A 20,714-nucleotide genomic window follows, 5' to 3' on the forward strand; every position below is an offset into this window, starting at 1 on the left:
CTTCGTACGGTGACGTCGATGGACCAGTCGTGGAATTAGTAGGGTTCCAAGTAGCTCTAGGTAGCTAGCAGGCCTAGCTGGTTAGCACAATGGGCCTTCAGCGGGCGTCGCGCCTGATGTGCCTGTTGGAGTCCTCGGGCAGATTATGAGGGTATTCCAGTCGTAGGGGATCTGCGGGGTTCCATGCCTGTACCGGCTGTAGAAGGAGTCCGGATATTGTAGCCCAGGAGTATACTTCGGTGGTCACACAGGAGCCCTGGCCGGGCTAGCTTCAAGCTAATTGGTGCTTGCTCTGGGATGGAAACGCTAGCCAGGAGTAGTCAACCGGGATTGCGGTTAGCTAGTTGTGAAGATCCAGATGAAAATGTTCAGTTTGCGGTAGGAATCCGGGGATAAAAATAACAGGTCAGTTATGCTCTGGTTAGAGTCACGGTGTTCGAACTGGCGAGAGCTTTCCGATCTGAAGGTTTGCTGATGACCGCTGGCAATGGTTTGCTGACTGATAGCTGATAGTTAGCTGGCTAGCTTCAGTTGAGGGATTCCAGATCCGAAGTAAATATAAATACTTTAGGGAAAAAAAGCAGATCCACGCCACATTGGGTGATGCGGGTTGCAGGAGAGTATTTAGATGTTGAGGTTTAGCAAAATATTTTAAAGGAAATGCGACGAAAAATATGCAAAACGATATATACAAGGGACACGACAGGACAAAGAAGTCTGACTGCTACGCCATCTTGGATTTTCAGTATGCTATGGTATGGGAAGGCATAAACTACGGACAACATGCACAATTGCATATCGTGACAAGAGCCTTTGTCGTGCCATTCATCTGCCGCCATCACCTCATGTTTCAGCATGATAATGCACGGCCCCATATCGCAAAGGATCTGTACACAATTCCTGCAAGCTGAAAATGTCACCGTTCTTCCATGGCTTACATACTCACCAGACATGTCACCCATTGAACATGTTTGGGATGCTCTGAATTGACGTGTACAACAGTGTGTTCCAGTTCTTGCTAATATCCAGTAACATTTGCCGTTGAGTACATAACCTTTTTTGCATGTCAATATGGTGTGGCATGCACAGGAACAATCCGAGTCTGATGTATGAAGCTGAAGGTACGATGTCCAGTAAGCAGTCAGGTTTAGATGCCGAGGGATGAGAACACTTTGGTTTGACAGTTCAGTTTGAGGCTGAAGTATGGAGCCGGATAGCTGACAAAAGGTTGAACGTACATATCGTTAGGATCGTAATAAATTCCATACGTACATTTTTGGGATCGTAAGAAAATCCATGCATGAAACATAAACGTGAAATTGAATGTGTGAACATACTAACACCATGTTACGATTACGGACTAACATTTTAGGCTTGAACAAATCTTTTGTTGCAATTCTGACGTACAATAATACCTTTCAGAGTTGTGGCAGTTTCATCTCACCAACAAAAATTATTTTCACCAAATGGCCTGTGAGGAGTGCTACACGAACAAACTTGGAATTAGGGACAAATTAACCAGTTAAATCTATAGGGGCGCTATTTCATTATTGGATAAAAAAACGTGCCCGTTTTAAGCGCAATATTTTGTCACGAAAAGATGCTCGACTATGCATAGAATTGACAGCTTTGGAAATAAAACATTCTAACGTTTCCAGAACTGCAAAGATATTATCTGTGCGTGCCACAGAACTCATTCTACAGGAGAAACCAAGATGAAACGTCAAACAGGAAATGAGCAGAATCTCTGAAGCTCTGTTTTCAAATGTCTCCTTATATGGCTGTGAATGCAGCAGGAACGACCATGTGCTTTCTATCGTTTCATCAAGATGTCTGCAGCATTGTGACGTATTTGTAGGCATATCATTGGAAGATTGACCATAAGAGACTACATTTTCCAAGTGTCCGCCTGGTGTCCTGTACGTTTTCAAGTTAAAAGTCCCCATTCTCTATTACTCCTCAGTGGAGCTCAGGTCACATTTAGGTAGCTAATGTAACGTATTGTTTTGCCAGTGCAAGTCTAGATATCACAAGCTGTATCATGCCTACAACAGTGACGTTTCAGTCCACAAAGAATAATAATAGATGTTTGGTGAATATATGAATTATGTTTGACCACTGGAGTCTTTTCCACTCAAAATATTGCCAAAGCATATTCTGAAGGAGGTGTTAATATGAATTTAAAATTGGACATGATTTATATTTTTTCAATTTAACTAGGCAAGTCAGTTAAGAACAAATTTTATTTACAATGACGGCCTACCAGAGAACAGAGGGTTAACTGCCTTGTTCAGGGGCAGAAAGACATATTTTTACCTTGTCAGCTAGGGGATTTGGTCCACCCATGCAAACAATAATGTTTTCCATACATGTTGTTTCTCTCTGCTGTTGTTTTTGTGTCCAAGGATGTTTAGAGGCGGTTGGCGATGTGGGGGCGGTCTCTGGGGTATACAATTATTTAAAAAGGGTTGGTGGCGACTGCGCACAGATACAGTTTCATTCCATGAAGTGCTCCACATCTTTGCCAAGCCAACACATCTGACGATCTGTGCGGAAAGAGCGAGTTTATGTAGACGACAGACTCTAAGAAATGTCTTAAATTTAAAACAAACTCACAGGTTCTCAATGCAGCCAGGTGGCAGCGGGTGATCGGATGGGTTCAGGACAACCATGCACTTCTCCGGAGCTCACTCAACCTCATGGATGACGATTTGAAGATAGGCTTCGACCCCACCGGCAAGCCGGTGATGATGGAAGACCCTGGGAATTCCAGCGACCCGTTTGGCCGGAACGAGGAGGTTGCCAAGATCGTGATCACGGTGCTTAGCGTGACATTCGTCGTGGCTGTGGTGGGTAACCTGAGCGTGCTGCTGGCCATGTACATGATCCGACGGAAGTCATTGCACATACACCTGTTAATGAAACACCTGAGCCTCGCGAACTTGGTAGTGGCCTTTTTCCAGGTTTTGCCACAGCTCTGACTTCCTGTGGGCCTGACTTCCTGTGTCGCATCATCAAGCACCTGCAGGTGCGAGGGATGTTCGCGTCCACCTACATGTTGGTGATGATGACGCTGGACCGCTACATCGCCATCTGTCACCCGATGCAGACCCTTCACTAGCCCACGCAGCGCTCCTACTTGATGATCGGGGCCACCTGGGTGTGTAGTCTTGCCCTGAGCATGTCCCAGTATTTTAACTTCTCCCTGAGCGAGGTCCGCCCGGGCTCGGCCGTGTATGACTGCTGGGTACACTTCATCCAGCCGTGGGGTGTGCTCGCCTACATCACCTGGAGCACCGTGGGCATCTTCCTCGTGGCCGTGGCTGTGCTCATGCTCTGCTACAGCTTCATCTGTCGATCAATCTGGCTAAACATAAAGTACTAGACCCAGAGCACGATTGTGATGGCACTTGTGACCAAGAATAGGCTGATCGGGAAGAGTTCAGGCAGCATCGTCAGCACCATCTCGCGTACCGAGCTGCACACACAGTGAAGATTACTGATCTGAGAACCCATGCCAAGTTTTTTCAGTCTACTGAGGGGGAATAGGCTTTGCCGTGCCCTCTTCACGACTGTCTTGGTGTGTTTGGAACATGTTAGTTTGTTGGTGATGTTGACACCAAGGAACTTGAAGCTCTCAACCTGCTCTATTACAGCCCTGTCGATGAGAATGGGGGTGTGCTCGGTCCTCCATTTCCTGTAGTCCACAATCATCTTCTTTGACTTGATCACGTTGAGGGAGAGGTTGTTATGATGGCAGCACACGGCCAGGTCTCTGACCTCCTCCCTATAGGCTGTCTCATCTTCGTTGGTGATCAGGCTGTTGTGTCGTCGGAAAAATTAATGATGGTGTTGGAGTCGTGCCTGGCCATGCAGTCATGAGTGAACAGGGAATACAGGAGGGAACTGGGCATGCACCCCTGAGGGGCCCCCATGTTGAGGATCAGTGTGGCAGATGTGTGGTTACCTACCCTTACCACCTGGCGGCGGCCTGTCAGGAAGTCCAGGATCCAGTTGCAGAGGGAGGTGTTTAGCCCCAGGGTCCTTATCTTAGTGATGAGCTTTGAGGGCACTATGGTGTTGAATGCTGAGCTGTAGTCAATGAATAGCATTCTCACATAGGTGTTCCTTTTGTCCAGGTTGGAAAGGGCAGTGTAGAGTGCAATAGAGATTGTATCATCTGTGGATCTGTCGGGGCGTTATGCAAATTGGAGTGGGTCTAGGGTTTCTGGGATAATGATGTTGATGTGAGCTATGACCAGCCTTTCAAAGCACTTCATGGCTACAGACGTGAGTGCTACGGGTCAGTAGTCATTTAGGTAGGTTACCTTAGTGTTCGTGGGCACAGGGACTATGGTGGTCTGCTTGAAACATGTTGGTATTACAGACTCAGTCAGGGACAGGTTGAAAATGTCAGTGAAGACAAAACAGTCCTATAGCTAAGCATCTGCGTCATCTGACCACTGCTTTATTGACCGAGTCACTGGTGCTTCCTGCTTTAGTTTTTGTTTGTGAGCAGGAATCAGGAGGATATAATTATGTTCAGATTTGCCAAATGGAGGCCGAGGGAAAGCTTTGTACGCATTTCTGTGTGTGGAATAAAGGTAGTCTAGAGGTTTTTTTCCCTCTGGTTGCAAATGTAAGATGCTGGTAGAAATGTGGTAAAACGGATTTAAGTTTCCCTGCATTAAAGTCGCCGGCCACTAGGAGCACCGCCTCTGGGTGAGCGTTGTCCTGTTTGCTTATGGCCCTATACAGCTCATTGAGTGCAGTTTTAGTGCCAGCATCAGTTTGTGGTGGTAAATAGACAGCTACATATGAATAATATAGATGATAAACTCTCTTGGTAAATAGGGTGGTCTACAGCTTATCATGAGATACTCTACCTCAGGCGAGAAAAACCTCGGGACTTCCTTACTATTAGATTTCATGCACCAGCTGTTGTTAATAAATATACACAGACCGCCAACCCTTGTCTTACCAGAAGTGGCTGTTCTATGTTGCCGATGCAGCGTAAACCCCATCAGCTGTATGTTATTCATTTCGTCGTTCAGCCACTAATCGGTTAAACATAAGATATTACAGTTTTTAATGTTTTTAATTTTAATGTGAGGATTTTCATGATCGTAGATCGTCTATTTTGTTATACAATGATTGTACATTGTTCCCTATATCTCCGTCTCTTTCTCATGTGAATCACAGGGATTTGGGCTGACTTGTCAGAGAAAAAATCTTTGTCCAGTACGAGGTGAGTAATCTTTGTCCTGATATCTAGAAGCTCTTTTCGGTCATAAGAGACAGTGGCAGAAACATTATGTACAAAATAAGTGACAAATAACGTGAAAAAACACACAATAGCACAATTGGTTAGGAGACCATAAAAAGACAGCCATCTCTTCCGGTGCCATTTTTACATGCCTGTCACGCCCTGACCGTAGATTTCTTTGTATGTTTCTATTGTTGTTTGGTCAGGGTGTGATTTGGGTGGGCATTCTACGTTTGTATGTCTAGGCTTTTGTATTTCTATGTTTCGGCCGGGTATGGTTCTCAATCAGGGACAGCTGTCCATTCTTGGGTAGCCTGTCTTTCCACTTTTAGTTGTGGGTAGTTGTATTTCTGTTTAGTGTTTGTTTCACCTTGCAGGACTGTTTCGGGTTTTCCTTTTGTTATTTTTGTATTCAGTGTTCAGTTCCTTAAAATAAAGATGAACACGTATTCCGCTGCATTTTGGTCTGACGATTCCTCTTCTTCCGATGAAAGCCATTACAATGCCATTATATTTGCCATCTCAATGTGACCTCTTTCACCTCTACATATTATGTCTGAGATTGTAGGACATTATGCTGTAAAGATATGGAATATATAATTCGATCTGGCATGGGACAATATGTTTTCACATGTCACAAGAGCTCCACACCTAAAACTAGGCTTATACCAGTTATTCTAAACATGTACTTACAGAGTTTCCATTAATGACAGATGTTTATATTATTAGACTTAGTTTACATATCAAGTACATATTCGACAGAGAGAGACACGATTGTGTGTGTATGCTTGTGTGACATTAAGAGCAGATACAAACTATACACAGCCATGTTACAGTACCAGGCTGACTATGTATTGATATCACATACAGTGCACTCTGCTTATGGTGAATGCAGTTTTAGTCATAGTGATCAAGTTGTCTGGCTCAGATGTAAATCCTTATAATGAGAGTAAACTGTACTCTGTACCCTTCTCTCTTGCTGTATGGAAGACAGGTCAGCTGGGGCTCAGCGGGCACCACTAAACCTCACCTAGTCCTCTCCTCATCCCAAGCCACAGCTACATGCAGTGTTACAACACGTTACTCCTCTCAGGATCCCTCCCATCACAAGGCTCCCCCACAGGATCCCTCCCATCTGGATGCAGTATGTCGGATTTGGTACTCTGTCCCTCTCATTTCCGGTGAGGAGTGAGGGATTTCCACAAGGTCATTCTGATCTGGCTGAAATGAGAGTTCGGATCAAACCGTAATCACAACCTAGCATAACTAATAAGATAAGATAGGCAGGGGAGGCGGGACAAGGGGTATGGGTATATAGCGCAGCCTATCAGTGCTGAGGGTGGAGCTCTAAAAGTTCTAAAAGACCCTGAAGTCATCTAAGGAACCGAGTGGTTCCCAAGGTGAAGACCACACACCAGTGGTGGAAAAAGTACCCATTTGTCGTCCTAGAGAAAAGGCCTAGATACCTTAATATAAAGTTATTCAAGTAAAAGTTTGTCAGCTAGTAAAATATTACTTGAGTATATGTCTAAAAGTATTTGGTTTTAAATATACTTAAGTATCAAAAGTACAAGTAAAAATCACTTAAAAGCAGACAGCACTGTTTTCTTGTTTTAATCATTTACGGATAGCCGGGGGCACACTCAGATTATTTACAAAGAATGCATTTGTGCTTAGTGAGTCCGCCAAGCCAGAAGTAGTAGGGAAGACCACATGATCTCTTGATAAGAGCGTGAATTTGACTATTTTCCTGTCCGGTTAAGCAATTAAAAGTCCTTCTGGTTGTCAGGTAAAATGTATGGAGTTAAAAGTACAAAGTAAAAGGTAAAAATTTTCAAAAATATAAATAGTAATGTAAAGAACAGATACCCCCAAAAACGACTTAAATAGTACTTTAAAGTATTTTTACACCACTGCCACACACACACTCAGTACTCTATAACAGGGGTTCCCAAACTGTTTCTCTGGGGGTAACATTCCACGCGCAAGTCATCTTTTTCTATGAGCACAAACACTGCACAAAGAGTTCACACCCCAATTGTTGGTATTAATGTTTTGTATGTTTAAAGCTTATTTCCTGCAATTCTACACATTCTGTCATGGGGTGCAGAGAACATTTTGCAGTTTTAAAGCTTATTTTCTTGCAATTCTATGCATTTTTCCATGTCCAATGTGTATTCATTTGATATTTGAGTGATTCAAACATTACAACAAAATCTATGGGCTAAAAAACCTAGCAAAAAAAACATTAGCTAGCAGCGGTTAGATGATCTGCACATTTCTGATTATAAGTTATAAAAAACTTTCTAAGGTATGCAATGACTGACATGACAAGAGGAAAACTGATGATACACTACCAAATCTCGCAATTGCACCTTGTACATTCTACTGTCACAACTTCCAAGAGTAATTTGAAAGCCGGAATGACATTTCCCCTGGGGTAAAGGGATTAGTTTGGCTAGTGATTCACTAAGGTTCCCTGTCCTTTTGTTGCCCTGTTCCCTCAGGTGTGTGTGTGTAAGACTGTGCATGCCTGCCTGCTCCCTTTCTAGGGTCAAGTTCACATTCCCAAAATGTGCTGCTGTCTCTGTGTTTCTTAAAATAAACACACACACACGACCCAGGGCGGCTGGTAGCCTAGCGGTTAGCGCATTGAGCCAGTATCCAAAAGGTTGCTTTCTGAATTCCCGAGCCAACAAGGTGAAAAATCTGTCCAGGTGCCCTTGAGCAAGGCACGTAACCCTAATTTCTCCTATAAGTCGCTCTAGATAAGAGCGTCTGCTAAACGACTCAAATTCAAAAAGAAAATGATCAGGATGTGTGGACTGGAGGGTCCAAAAGGAGGAGGAGGGGGTCTGTTCTTTGGACTTGGGGAACTGCAGGGAGACTCGGGTGTCTCTCAGGGACTGATGTACACAAGCTGAGTGGGGTAAAGAAGAAGGGTAAACTGACTTACTATACCGCAATGTCACAACACTCCATTGATGATGATCATCATCACTTGCATATCAAATTCAGTCCAGCATCTACATATAGGCCATTCCATATCCTTCCCCTGCCGACTCTGAACTTCAACATGACCCCCTTCACAATATATAGACAACATGCACTGATACAAACTCTAGATCTATGAGACAAGCACCGGTTGACACCAACAGAGCTCTGGGTAATGCAACGCTGAGCAGAGCCAGAGATGCCCAGTCAGAAAGGGAAACGCTGGGGGGGGTACCAGCACACTGGTACTTAAAAATTACTGGACTCTCTCTGAGAGAAAGGTTGAGCCAGTTATGAGACCACATGTAGAGAGGGAGATGAAGTGAGAGAGAAGGGAGAGATTGATAGAGATAAGAAGAGAGAGACCGTTTAGTGTTCGGCACAGTGAAAGCATAGGCATAGAATAAAAACTCTGTGTTAAACCTTGATTGACCACTCAGATGACATCATTATTGTTTTGTATCTCTCGAGCTTGACTTTCACTAAATTTATTGAAATGGTACTCCTGTGTCCCACTTGGTTATTTTCTGTTGTAAAAGTTACTCAACAAACACATCACACACAGAGAGGAGAGAGAGAGAGCTGGCCCAGTCTCTGGGGTTGAGGGTGTACAGCGGCCAGGTGGTCTCCTGGGATTGGACGCTACGTCCCAGTAGGAAGCCAAACAGGACAGGACAGGAAAAGGACATACATTGTTTTGGAGGCAGGAAGTACAGATGGCAGTGGAATGACCCCAAAACGTTAATTGTAAAGACGTTAGAGTCACATCCTGCCTAAGACCAAAATGGCATATATCTAAACTATACATCGTACTCAGTCCGTCTTTTATAGGTCTGTCAATCTCTCTCGCTCTCCCCATACCCCTCTATTTGTCTCTCTGACTTCCCTACACTCTTTCGCTAACTCTCCGTTTTACTCTCCTTCTCTCTACAGTTTGTAACCATTCCAATCTGTTTTTTTCCCTCCTCAGTTTCTCCTTCCCTCACTCATGGTTGTTTTGGATAAGGAGAACTGTAAACATGTCAGCACCTAGCATTGCATTGATTAGGAACAAGATATGGCCAAAACAAATACCTTTAAAAGAAACATAGCAAATCTATCACCACAAGGCCAATACTGCCGGTCGTTTTAGCTAGACCGGTGGCCTGGAGGAGGGTGGGTACGGGCACTTACTAACCCTGTTAATATCACAGCAGACTCCTATAATAACGGGAGAGGCACAAGGTGGATCCGTTGCACAGACATGCAAAACACACATGCGCACATGCGGCTTAGAGGGCTGTAGATGAGTAATATTACTGAGATGTTATTACGGGGTTGTTCTTGTTATTACAGGGTTATAGATTACATGTTAGTGATATGGGTTTAACGGTAGTCTTACAGGGTATATGAAGGAAGATTTTGTGAAATCTTAGATAGCAGAAAGGACTTATATGACATGTTTAGTAAAGTATTTTCTGCCTTTTGGCAGGAGAGCGCACAGTATAGCACAGTACTGGGTAAGAGTCTCACACATGGTAGACATATTGCAGAGTGTAATGGTGCGTGTGGTGCGTCTCTGGACAGTATAGCACAGTACTGCCTTTGGTGCCCAGAGTCTCACACATGGTAGACATATTATATAAGCTCTATCACAACCCTGAGTGTAATGGTGCGTTCCTTTAATAGCAAAGACACACATAGTCAGTAGACATAACTCATCGTCAGCTTTGTCTCCTTTCCCAAACCATAAACCAATCCTCCAAATCAACAGGCATATATCAAATTGTCATTTAGATACAACCCACTCAGGACAAACTCACTTATAGGTTAAGATAGAAACAACATAAGAGGGAGCATAGAATGATTCCAGACACTGCCACCCTTCCTTTCCCCACTATGGGAAAGGTAGGGTGAAAGATATGTTTACACATGATGACACTTTGACCTCCAGTGCTGCCTAGAACAGATACTGCAACCCTGCCCACAGTATTATACAAAAATACCATTCTGATGAGAATTAACTTACACACATTTGATCCCACAGAATCACTTCACCCTCTCCTGAGAACAAACAGTACCCATCATATCACGTATAGTACATCCGATTATATAGAGTTGACATCAAACACATTCTCATCTTTAACAATAACTCAAGAAACCTATTCTGACAGATACCTCATAGAACAATGGGATTATAGAGTTGAGATCAAACACATCATCTTCAACAACAACCTATTCATCCTCTACCAAGGACATGCATATCACATCAGCTGCTATAAAACGTATTATCAACACCTGTACAACCTATTACAAGGGAGAGATGCCCACGTAATCTGACCAGACTAGTGAAAGATCAGACTGATTGCTTCCTGTGTGTGTGTCAATCACCATCAGATGAGGCTGCCAATGAGGTTACCTGCCTCTCACCTGTTCACTCATTAACTTCAACTCAGAGGGTCCTGGAAGGATACAGGCCATCTCCAACCCATGTCCTAAGAATGAACTCAAGCAACCTGCCACCAACACTCCAAAGGGGTCACATGAGTCGTGTCTCTGCAGACCGACCGGACCAAGGTCAACTGCCGCTATGTAACATGTACTAACAGGGTACAGGATTCGATAGGATGCGCATAACAGAACATACTTAGTTAACAAGGCAACATTTATAGAGTAAGAAGGGAACCTTTCACCATGGGAGAGACAGTTGTCATCTCCCAGGGCAGGTGAAGTCAGTGGGATAACTTTCAGTCAGATACTAGCATCCCTGCGTCGGCTCCATATGAAGTGAGAACACCTACAGCAATGTTATTTACCAGCACATACTGTACTGCAGGGTCCCCCAACTGGTAGCCCTCAATGTAATTTATATTTAGATAATGATCCCTGTTGTACTGCGTCCTTCCCATTTGAAATATATTTAAACAACCTCCAGAAGGTTTTTGATGTGTCTGAATGAGCTGTTCCCACATTCTTCAAGGACTTCAATGAAGTCTTAGTTATAGGAGGTGAATCCCCGTGTTGGCAGACTTCTGTGCAGTCATTAAAAAACAAACAGATCCTACATCAACAGCAGCTGCATAAATCATCTGCAGAAACACAAGGAGAGGTGTTTTATCATAATGTACTATTAATCGAGGGTAAGCCCTTTGATGCTGGGGCTCATGACTACTGTATTGTGTGTGTTTTGTGTGGGGGGTGATTGTTCTTAGTCCTGCAATCTGTACAAAACATGTCAAAAATCCATAGGGGGGTCACTGTGATGGAGAAACAATCATGGGGAATGATAATGCACATTTATACAGTTGTGTGAAATCCAACAAGGTCACCTTTACATTTGTCACAATTACACTTTTTAATCGCACACTTTTAATTTCAGAAATAAATTATAGGTATACAGACACTTTCTCTAAACAATGACGTGTGTTATTGAAAGGAATGTGCAACATATTTATAAAACATAGAGAGAGCAGTGGTGTGCTGATGTCCTACTGTAACCCCATGGTCCTAACAGCAGCACAAGTCTCACAGCACCCCCTGGTGGTGATTATGTCACTGTGATGGAGAAACAATCATGGGGAATGATGAAGTACATTTATAGTTATGTGAAATCCAATAAGGTCACCTTAAATGTTTGGTCACGATTACACTTTATCGCACACTTTTAATTCAATGCATCTAGAAATAAAATGGTACTGATATCAATATAGGTATACAGACACTTTCTCTAAACAATGACGTGTGTAACTGAAAGGAATGTACTGCATATTTATTAAACATTCATGTATCAAGAGCTGTGGTGTGCTGATGTCCTGCTGTAACCCCATGGTCCTAACAGCAACAGAGCAGTTTCACAGCACCCCCTGGTGGTGATTCAGAATGGACACAAAAGGTTCAATTGTAGAATTGTAGATTCCGTTCAAAAATATATATAAGTTATATGTTATAACTTAATTTCACAGAAAATGGAAGACAAAACATTCAGGCATTGTTAATTTTTCCCTTTTCGTCCCACCTCCCCCCTGAATAACTTCAAACACATTGACACAAAATAAGTTAAACATAGAAAACAAAATACAAGATAATGGGAGATTCATTTATGTAGAAAGTTACCAACAGCATTTGACAAACCTGCTCAGCTCTTTTGTATGCAAATAAATCGTCGCTGACTAACGTGATGTTAGTAACGCATGAAATATGAAACGTAACTGTTATATTAAATCTGTAAAAGTACACACACTATGTTACGACTATCAATGAACATTTACACCTTCAATTCTTACTTTACGTCTCCCTTTACTCGGTTGCAGATCTTTTTATACGTACAAACTTTTGTCAGGAATGTGGCATCTGTAAAGGACATGAACCGAACGTATCTATTCAAAGTTAGCTAATCAATCAAGCAACTTTAGCCCAAGACGTTAAGAGTTGCTTTGCAGCTTCTGATTTCATTTCCAAAATAAAAGTCTAGAGCTTGTTTTAGAACGGCATTCGATAACGACGTTATACCAGTAGATGGTGTAGTAGTGTAGCTTGGGCCTTCAGCAAATGACTTGTGTGAGAATGATAGTATAAATACACAGAACAGCCAGTGCTATCTCATAGAGGCCCATCCTCAGTGGAACACACACACACACACAATAGTCGACAGATTATATTCTGTCGAAAAAAAGAACCATTCTAATGCAATACAAAGATTCTAATATAATCTTACAAGCACTATAACATAATCTTGCAATTTTCCACGACAACTTTCCAGTAGGCTTTAAATTGAAGATATGGCAAATAGGCAATATCGTCCGTGGCTTGTCATTGTTGATGGACAACAATAATTATTTCACCTCTTTCACTCTCACTTCAAGGAATTCAATATTTTTGATGAATGAGCAATTTGATTCAATGAATGATGGAGCTGAGTTGCCTTTTCCCCAAAAATGTAATTGAAGGTGCTCCAAAGCTTTTTACTATCATTCTTTATGTAATTTCTGTTTAAAAGTGTAGTTTCTTCCTTTTATTCAGTTTAGTTACATTATTTCTCAATTTACAGTACATTGCCATTCCTTTTGCATCATCCCTCTCAACCATAACATTTTTCAATTCCTCATCAGTCCACAGGAATTTAAGTTTTTACATACATTTGTAATGAGTGCATGCTTATTAGTAACTGGGATAAGCAATTTCATAATTATGTCATGTGCAGCATCTGCTTGCTCCTCATTACACACCACAGAGCAACAAATATTCTTTACATCAACAACATAGGAATCACTACAAAACGTATTGTATGACCTCATACACTATTTTGGGCCCAGCCTTGGGAACTTTGGTTTTCCTAGATATGGCTACTATATTGTGGTCACTACATCCGATGGATTTGGATACTGCTTTCAAGCTAATTTCTGCAGGATTAGTATAGATGTGATCAATACATGTTGATGATTTCATTCCTGTGCTGTTTGTAACTTTCCTGGTAGGTTGACTGATAACCTGAACCAAGTTACAGGCACTGGTTACAGTTTTCAAGCTTTTTTTTGAGTGGGAAGCTTGATGATAGCCAGTCAATATTTATGTCACCCAGAAAATATACCTCTGTTGATATCACATACATTATCAAGAATTCCACACATGTTATCCAGATACGGACTGTTAGCACTTGGTGGTCTATAGCAGCTTCACACAAGCATGGTCTTTAGTTGAGGCAGATGAACCTGTAGTCATATTACTTAAATAGTATTTAACATGAGATCCTCTAAGCTTTACAGGAATGAAGTTCTGAATATAAACAGTAACACCAACATTGGCATTTCTGTTTTTTTTGTTGTAAATGTTATAACCTTGTATTGCCACCTCGGTATCATCAAAGGTATTATCTAAGTCAGTTTCAGATATATTCCGAATTTGAATGTTACTAGCAAGTTATTATATTAACGTGGGCTATTTTGAGCACTTTTCTAGGATGCTTGCTTGTTTTCATTGCTTTACTGGGAAGGTTAGCAGAAGTAGACATTCTCATGTTATTTATGTTAGCGCAGGGTGAGCTGCACACAGTGGACTTCCTACTAGGGCACACCGCCTCAGTGCTAACAGCATAAGTCTGGTTCATATGCACATGCTTTTTGCATACAATAGCTGTAGGATCAGCAGAGGCATTCAGGGACATAAACTAGGTTACTTACATTGTCTACCAATGCCACTGGTATAATGTACATTGCTGTTAGGAATTTTATGAATACATGACTAAACAATATCCCAATTTTAAATAGAACTGTAACTAAGTAAACTTATACTCTGTTTTATTATATCTGATTAACAACATGCGTTCATAAGTGAGGGATTGTGGAGCCTGAAACAGGGGGTAATTACATTTAAATAAATACCATTCCAGCCAGGTTGGATGAGGTTGGAAGTGTTTTTTTTAAGTAAGCAGAAAAGGTCTTTAACCTATGGTTGAACCGACAAAACTTAGCTCTGGGGTGTTTTAGATAAGGCAGTGAGTGCATTCCCAGGTTCTGTTAACTAGAACTGTCAGCTAAGTGGTGATCGATAATGGTGAGGGGTCAAGAGTTAATTCAGTTATGTTGCGTGTCCTGTGTGTGCGCTAGTGGGTCGGAATGAACTTTTAAACTTGCTCTGTCTTGGTCGGGAGGAGGAGATTCATTCTAGAACCTGTGACGTCATATTTTGTATATAAACTGTTGTTCGTGGTTACATGGCAGCGCGCTCCGAGAATAAATACTATTATCTATTTTTGATAAGAATGGTCTCCGTCTATTTTATGCAAATAAGAATCTTACAAATTCTCATAAAATAGACTAAGTGAATTCAATTAACGAAAACATATTGGAAATAATGAAATTACAGTAACAATTGGTCCTACGAGCAGATTCCACAAACTTGCCTCTTTCGTCCGAGGGTAGAGCCGAAAGCCGTGCACAGACGGGTCTGGACTCGTTATTTAAAGACCTGGCCTCTGAATTGAGGTTTAAAGAACAGGCCGGTGTGTGTATATCTATATCTAGCTGTAAGTCGTCAGGGTAGTCAGGAAAGATGCTAAAAACTAGCAACAGATTCGCTAAGTGGGCATCATTGACTTGTGGCGTTTATTTGATTATCTTTGGCTGTAAGAAAGGGAGATCTGAATGTTTGAATCGTAAAACATTGTGATAATGGATTCTGATGGTTATTGATTCCTGGTTTGATTGTTTAAGTAACACCAGTTCATTTGAGCAGGAAAGTTCATGTAGTCTAACATTATAATCTGCTTCCATTATGTGGAACAATGTCAGGATATTAATGTTGAAAAGCAACCTCAATAGTTAAAAAACAATTGCATATGTTTTGGGAAATTAGCTAGGTTGAATTTGGTTATTTGTGCTTTTCCCCTGAGACATAGACATCTGTCTCAAGGGCATCAGCTGTTGTTTTAAAAATAAAACATGCAGACCATTTTATTTTATTGAGATGTAAACATGAGTCTGAGTAATTTTGTCATCTGAACCATTATAGTAGTGAGTTCTTGTATAGTTAGTTTTTTTGCTGATTAAAGTGGTTTGTTTATTTGGTTACTGTTTATTGTTTATTTTAGGAGTTGATTTAACTTAATTAAACATTGTATTCTGGTGTGTTTAAGTAGGATTCCTTCTTCTGGGACTGATGGAAGTTATCTAAAATATGTAAGTTGAAGGAGCCATGGGAGAATACATTTACATTTTTATTAAATACCTGGGATTAAATTACTGATTTCTTACACTGAGAAATGTACGACATTTGCGACAGAGGGAAAAAGTAATACAATTAACCTGAACATTATTAATCTAATGTATCTAAGGGTAGCATGTTCACTTAAGTATACATATACATTGACGTTGTTTAAAACTTATGATTAATGATTTGAGGTAAAGAGGAATCATTAGGTTTGGTTTATAGTTCACTTTTGAGTTTCTGAATCGATGTAGCATAGTGAATGCTAGTTAAGCGTTGTGTTTTTTTTTCTGGGAGAATGGGAGTTTTATTGTCTCTCTTTTGGATGTTTCCTGGGACTATAATCTTGGGGAGAGTGGATGAGATTGAGGCCATAAACGACCGTGAACGGGACAGTTGTCATCATCTGACACTAATTAGCATAACGCAACGGACATAAATCTTCCTAGAAAATCTTCCTATTCATGAAAATCACAAGTGAAATATATTGGAACACAGCTTAGCCTTTTGTTAATCACCCTGTCATCTCAGATTTTCAAAATATGCTTTACAGCCTACGCTAGACAAGCATTTGTGTAAGTTTATCATAGCCTAGCATAGCATTATGCCTTGCTAGCAGCAGGCAACCTTGTCACGAAAATCAGAAAAGCAATCAAATTAAATAGTTTACCTTTGATGAACTTCAGATGTTTTCACTCATGAGACTCCCAGGTAGACAGCCAAAGTTCATTTTTTCCCAAAATATTATTTTTGTAGGCGAAATGGTTTTTCACTAGGACCGATTGGAGTAATGGCTACCTCTGTATTTTACGCAAGAATTTCTCTCGGAGCCACCATCTCTCGAATGAAGATGTCCTTTTCCCGTCATTCCATCCCTGTGTTTGTTCATAGAAGTGAAGGTGTGTCTGGCTCTAGCTGATGATGTGTTCTCTGGGAGAGGGTGGGGCTTTATAGGTGGGCTGGCCATCCTGAGCTGTCTGGTTGTGGGAGCCTTATTCCTGGTACACCATGAACCCCGAGAAGGCCAGAGGGTAATATTGACACGTAGTTAGACAATGAGGATTTAGTATTAACCAAGCATAAGAGATCACTTGATCTGGATATACAGGAAGTGAGAGTGGGATTTTGAAGGATGTCTCAGTGGAGTTCTATGTAGACCAAATGGGGCCTCTGACTCCTTGGCAGTTTCGGACTAAGAGCAGCAGCCATTATGGAAAACATCTATGCAAGTCCCTGTGTAGTTTATGGAAACAGGTTATAGCTCACATCATGTGAGAGGGCTACATAAATCTACATACAGTATGGAGGAAGATGGAGTGTAGTGAAAGTAAGGGTTTCAGTTGATAACCTAGTGCATTCCGGGTAGAAAAGGTTAGAGCAGATGATAGCTCTATAGTCAGCAGAATACAAGCAGAGTCCCTGACAAAGCAGATACTGACCGTGGAGTTGTCCAGAGCCAAGAGCCGGTGTGGATAGTTCAGATGAAAGATCTTAAGGAAGTAATTGAGATGGAAACTGGTTATGGGGATTCTAACCTATGGTTAGAATGGATTCAGTATGAAGCAGATCAGTAGCGAAAGAAGAATGTTAGGTCTGCGCCTCAGCAGAACCTCAGTTCATAACCATTCCCTTTCCATTTGATGGAGTTGATACACATAGGGAAATGGCCTGTATGGTAATGCTATGAGACGCTAGCGTCTCAAGTGGCCAATTGCCTGGGGAAATGCAGAGCGCCAGATTCAAATAAAACGCTATAAAATTCAAACTTTCATTAAATCACACATGCAAGGTAACGGAAAATCCTGATAAGTAGAGTTAAGATTCTGATGTAGGTTAGAACAGTCATTGAAGTTGATTGTGTGTAAATACATGTATTGATTTGTTTTATTCTAGTATATCATTGAAGTTTCCATACAGTGTTTAATGATGGTATGAATTGTTTTGTCGTTTTTGGGTGGATTGTTAGGAATTTTATGAATAAATGACTAAACAATATCCCCATTTAAAATAGAACTGTAACTAAGTAAACTTATACTCTGTTTTATTATATCTGATTAACAATATGAGTTCATAAGTGAGGGATTGTGGAGCCTGAAACAGGGGGTAATTACATTTAAATAAATACCATTCCAGCCAGGTTGGATGAGGTCGGAAGTGTTTTTTTTAAAAGTAAGCAGAAAAGTTATTTAATCCAGAGCAGGGACAGAAGGTTGCTGACGTTGAATTCAAAATCACAGGGGAGGAAGTAGGAGTAGGCACAGCGGCCGCAGACACAGGTACCCCCAGCGACGAAGGTGCAGGAAGATCAGACTCCAGGGTGGCGAAACTATCAGTTGTTTGTATCTGCTCCGGACCTCTCATTGGGATAGTAGACTGCTTTGCGGGAGGCCGCAGTCTTCGGCTTCCACGGCTCGTGACATGCGACCATTGTTGATTGCCATGCTCCTCTTGCTTTGGTCCTTTGACTCCTTTGAATTAGTTGTGTGATGATTCAAGTGCATAATACCTAGATCTGCCACTTTTCAATACTTTCTTAATCTTTCAGCTATTTATTGGACAGATGCCCTGCTCCAAGAACAGCAGGAGCTCTTGGACAGTTCCGATGTCCACGATGAGGCCTCACCACCACCACTCAACGGCCTCATCAAACTGGGCTACCAGACAGCAAATGTCTTCAAAATGGTGTAAAGATGCGAGGCTATATCTCATTGATAACTGGCTGGCAGTAGAGGATCATCACCCAGATGTCAACAGTGCGCTTCCAACCCAGCTGTCGTGCGCGGTAGAAATAGCATTCCGTGCCCCTTCTTCTGTCAGAGCCAGGCATTCCATTTTTGTGGTCCACAATCGGGATGCCATAGTTAAAGGCTTTCTACAGCCACTGCCTCGCAATGCAGGCATCACAGTAATTGACGGCAGCCCTTCTCCAATCCAGTTTTGTACTGTTTTAAAGATCACTCATTTTATTTGCCTTCCTTGCCATGTTGAATAACCTTTTTTGTTAATGTATTCTGATATCTGAGGTTTATATTTAGCTCGTATTCTGCCTGTAGAGATACTGCACATTTTGGCTTGTGTCCACAACAGGCAACTAGGGTTTGTCCTGACAGGTCTGTTAGACTTATGAGTGGTAAGGATGCAGTATTTCTTTATTTAGTTTGTCTTATTCCAATATGTTTGACTTTTAAATCGATCAACTTTCCTGACCCATTCCTCTCCTTAGGTCATTCGAAATTGGCATTGCCAGAGCTCCATTGTGAGAACTGCAAGGAGACTGGTACAGCAGGCATGAAAGACCTGCAAAGGAGTGGCTATTGACCTGCCGCTGTCTTCTCAACAGACGTGATCTCTTCATATGAAGAGCTGAATATGGCATGCCACATCAAGCATTTTTGACAATGCTTGACCAGAGGACAGTGCGTTTTGGCAGAGTAAGTTTAACCCTTATTATTCTAATGCAAGACTGACAGACTGATTGTAAGGCAAGACTGGTGGAGGCTATTTTATAATTTACTGCTATATTGTTATTTATCTGTAATGTCCGGGGTGTAGTGGAGGAAGGAGTCAGACGAAGGAGACAGAGAGTTCAGAGTAGGCACGTCTTTAATACACCGACCAGGTGAAAAAGTAGACGCCACTCAACACAAATACACCAAACCACAGGGGAACTAAACCATATCCATGCATGCGTGCACAAGTACACAGAACAATCCCGCACAAAGAGCAACTAATAAAGCCCAACTAATAACCTAATCTACAACAGGTGTAACCAATAAACAGACAAGGAGGGGGAGGAAAAAAAAAATCAGTGGCAGCTAGTAGGCCGGTGATGACGACCGCCGAGCGCCACCCGAAAGGGAAGGGGATCCACCTTCGGTAGGAGTCGTGACAGTACCCCCCTCCCCCCAACGCGCGGCTCCCGCCGACGCACGGCGATGGAAATCCCTCAACATCGACAGATCCAAAATGTCCCCCACCGGTACCGAGCACCTCTCCTCCGGACCGTACCCCTCCCAGTCCACGGGGTACTGCAGGCCCCTCACCTGTCGTCTCGAGTCCAGAATGGCCCGTATAGTGTACACCGGGGAACCCTCGATGTCCAGAGGGGGAGGAGGGACCTCCGGCACCTCACCGTCCTGCAGGGGAACAGCTACCACCGGCCCGAGGAGAGACACATGAAACGAGGGGTTAACACGACAGTAGGAAGGGAGTTGTAATCGATAACACATCTCGTTTATTCTCCTCAGGACTTTGAAGGGCCCTACACACAGTTTAACCAGCTCAGCTATAGACTGCACCAGCATGACTAGTATCTATGTGGACCCTACTACAGTTGGAGTAGGAACCCCTGACACCCCGCCGCCGATCCATCATAATCCCTCGGGAGCGCAAGAAGGAGAGCGCTGGAGCCGGGGGATGGGGAGAGAGGAGAAAGGGAGTCTTGAGCTGGGGAAGCCGAAGGTGGAGAGAGGAGACCACTCCTCTCCTATCGGTCCATTCTCTCCATCATTTGGTCCATGGCGGATCCGATGGAGGACGGTGGTGTGGTGGAGAACACGTTCCTCCATCGATGGGAGGGGGTTGGCTGCTGCCCCTGCTGACATATTTACCGGTGCGGGATTCTGTTATGTCTGGGGTGTAGTGGAGGAAGGAGTCAGACGCAGGAGACAGAGAGTTCAGAGTAGGCACGTCTTTAATACACCGACCAGGTGAAAAAGCAGACACCACTCAACACAAATACCCCAAACCACAGGGGAACTAAACCGTATCCAAA

At 42.4% G+C, this 20,714-nt stretch overlaps 1 protein-coding gene and 1 pseudogene across 1 annotated transcript in view; both read left to right on the forward strand.

Moving 5' to 3' along the window:
• Positions 1-20,714, forward strand: part of LOC139392792 (pyridine nucleotide-disulphide oxidoreductase domain 1) — a 783,634-nt gene that overhangs the window by 667,070 nt on the left and 95,850 nt on the right. The window lies entirely within an intron of this gene.
• On the forward strand, positions 2,694-3,493 carry LOC139392558 (arg8-vasotocin receptor-like; annotated as a pseudogene).

This window comes from Oncorhynchus clarkii, chromosome 33 (genome assembly GCF_045791955.1).
Source record: "Oncorhynchus clarkii lewisi isolate Uvic-CL-2024 chromosome 33, UVic_Ocla_1.0, whole genome shotgun sequence".
Taxonomy (NCBI): domain Eukaryota; kingdom Metazoa; phylum Chordata; class Actinopteri; order Salmoniformes; family Salmonidae; genus Oncorhynchus; species Oncorhynchus clarkii.